This window comes from Propithecus coquereli, unplaced genomic scaffold (assembly GCF_000956105.1).
Source record: "Propithecus coquereli isolate 6110/MARCELLA unplaced genomic scaffold, Pcoq_1.0 Scaffold478, whole genome shotgun sequence".
Classification (NCBI taxonomy): Eukaryota; Metazoa; Chordata; class Mammalia; order Primates; family Indriidae; genus Propithecus; species Propithecus coquereli.
In genome coordinates, this window is record NW_012150596.1 from 1,495,694 (window position 1) to 1,498,513 (window position 2,820).

At 41.2% G+C, this 2,820-nt stretch overlaps 1 pseudogene; it reads left to right on the forward strand.

Annotated features, from left to right (window-relative positions):
* The first annotated feature begins 1,506 nt into the window (after positions 1-1,506).
* Positions 1,507-2,538, forward strand: LOC105819262 (annotated as a pseudogene).
* The last annotated feature ends 282 nt before the right edge of the window (positions 2,539-2,820 follow it).

Sequence of the window (2,820 nt, forward strand, 5' to 3'; positions counted from 1 at the left end):
AAAGCTTGGTGAACTCATGACATATTTTTTTTCTGTTGTGACTTTACATTGTATTTTAAAACTCTTAAGAAATAATACATGAGACACAAGATGTAGCCAAGGACTAGAAGAATCTTGGCCACATTCCAGAAAAGGGCCTCTCAGTCAGAAGTGTTCTAGGACTTCGGATCTGAACTGGACAGCTGGGATGTATGAATCCCCAGGGCCCAGGCCAGTTGGTGCTTAAAGGCTTAGCTGTAACTATAGATAGCTGAGAAGGGTGTGTGTGTGTGTGTGTGTGTGTGTGTGTGTGTGTGTATGTAGAAAAATATACGCTGATAAAGAGATACACAGTTATCTATCACCTCAAATAGTCAAGCCTTGTTTTCTCTCTATAAACATCGTATGATTTCTGGTTACTGTGCTATGTACTGAATTTCTTCATTAATGATCTGATACTTACAGTCAGAAAAATAATAGTTATGAATCTGTGTACCTGTGTGTGTGTGTGTGTGTCTATGTCTATGCATTGCAAAGTGGCAACTGGTGGTGAATGGGAAAATTCCTGGAAAAATGCTCCTCAGAATGTATCCAAATAAATGTCAGGTGCTGCCTCCCTGATCCCTGCTTCTATTGAAAGGCAATAAAATCGGGGCAGAAAGAATGCTTATCTCCCTTACAATCTTATATCTAAGTTGGAATTCATGTCATGAACTACTCACGTTCCTTTCTGGAAAGAGTGTCATTTGCTTCAAAACAGAAGTTTAGAAAAGCAAACGCTCAGCAGCTGTGGAATTTCCTTTCTTCACTCCTGTGCATCCCAGCACCTCTGGGCAGAACAGTGCGAAGTCAGTCACAGGAAAGAACCCTGTTCTTGGAGAAGGGAGCCCAGTTCGTGGGCTGGTGGAAAATGGGCTCCATTCTGGTGGTGTATTTTTCAGCCTTGGAGAAAAATATTCTATTTTCTTCTGAAAAAAGTTAGGAGCTTAGCACCATCGGAAGTCAGAGTTACATATGGCTTTTTCAATCCAATTCATAGTGGGACTATTAGAGCATTCAAGAAAATGTGGAACCATTATAGATTATTTCTTCTGAGCATTATTTTCCAAGGTTCTGTTACAGATTTAAAATCCTACAAAGAAGATCTTTTATGGCTTGACCTGATCTCTGTTTAGCTGACTTAGAAAAGACCGTCATAGCATGAGGCATTTGTGCAACCTGGATGAGTGTTTATTAGCAGAGTTTCCTGACCCAGGATGAAGCCAGGTTGTGTAGTGTCTAAAGTATTTATAATTTTGGAGAGAGGAAGGGGCTCTCTAATAAAAATGATGCAAAATACCTTACTTTTGCAAATTTTACTGTAACACATGACCGTGGAAACGCATTGCTAGGGCCCCTCCCAGTGATGGAGGAACTCAAACTGCATTAGCTTCCTGGTAATCTGCCTCTGTTCCCAGCATTCAGAAAGATGCTCATATGTTGAATAGGAAGGCTGTGAGGAGGGTGGAGGGGGAAATGTTGGTGACGATGGAGGTCAGTGTACTGAAACCAAACCATACATTTAAGTGATAGAAACAGCATTCCCATCACTGAACTTAGTACCTACTCAGAACCTAAATTGACCCCTAAGGGGACCTGTGCAACACTGGTGAAGATTGTCATAGATACTGGGTACTGACATGTTGATGGGGCCTACATCTACCAAAATGAGCATGAAGTTGGGGAGGCCATCAGGGAGAAGATAGCAGAAGGAAAGGTGTGGTGGGAGGATATCTCTACTGTGGAAAGCCAGGAGTTGAAATCTATCTTAGAGATGAGAATGGCAAATGGTTATATCACAAGTCAAATCTGTGTGCCACTTGGGAAGTAGAAACTTAGGACTCATGTTCAGGTGTCTTTGGGAATCAAATTAGAGCAGCACTGAAATCCTGCACTTGTGAGAAGATGAGAAAGCATAAGTTACTATCTGGCCTCTGGCAGTTGTTTCCTGCCTATACCATTCCAAACCCCAATAGCTGTGAAATTGCACTCTGGCTTTGGAAGTCTGCATAGGTGCTGGCTTGGTGAAATCCCTCAGAGTATCCAATTTTAACCACAGGCAGCTGGAGCTCATCCTAGACAAGCGAGGGCTTAAACACAAGCCAGTCAGCAGCCAAGTTGAGTGCCACCCATATTCCACCCAGCCAAAAGTCTTGAAATTTTGCCAACAACATGACACTGTCTTTATTTCATATAGCCCTTTGGGGACCTCTAGGAATCCAACCTGGGTGAATATATCTTCTCAACTTTTGTTAAAGGATGAACTTCTAAACTCACTGGGGAAAAAAGTATAATAAGACATCAGCTCAAGTCGTTTTCCATTTCAACATCCAGTAAGGGGTGGTTGTCATTCCTAAAAGCTTTAATCCTGAAAGGATTAAAGAAAACATTCAGATCTTTGACTTTTCTCTCACTGAAGAAGAAATGAAGGACATCGAAGCATTAAATAAAAATGTCCACTTCGTGGAAATGCTCATGTGGTCTGATCACACCAAATACCCACTCCATGATGAACACTGACTTCAGAGAGTTCCTGGACAGACTTTTCCCTCCTGTGTGTGCAAGGACCTTGGGGTGGGTAGTTCCCACGGATGTGGAAATGGAAGAGGTTTTACTGTTCTCAGATAAAGTGGTGATGGAAGCATGCTTAACTTTGGTGTAGTGTAAATGACTTTGACTCAGCCACGTTGAATAAAAAATGTTTAAATCTGTTAAAATAATTATAATATTTTATTAGATCAATGTCTTCTAGGCTCCAGACAGAAAAAACATTAGACTTTAGAAAAGACTTCAAAAGCAGCA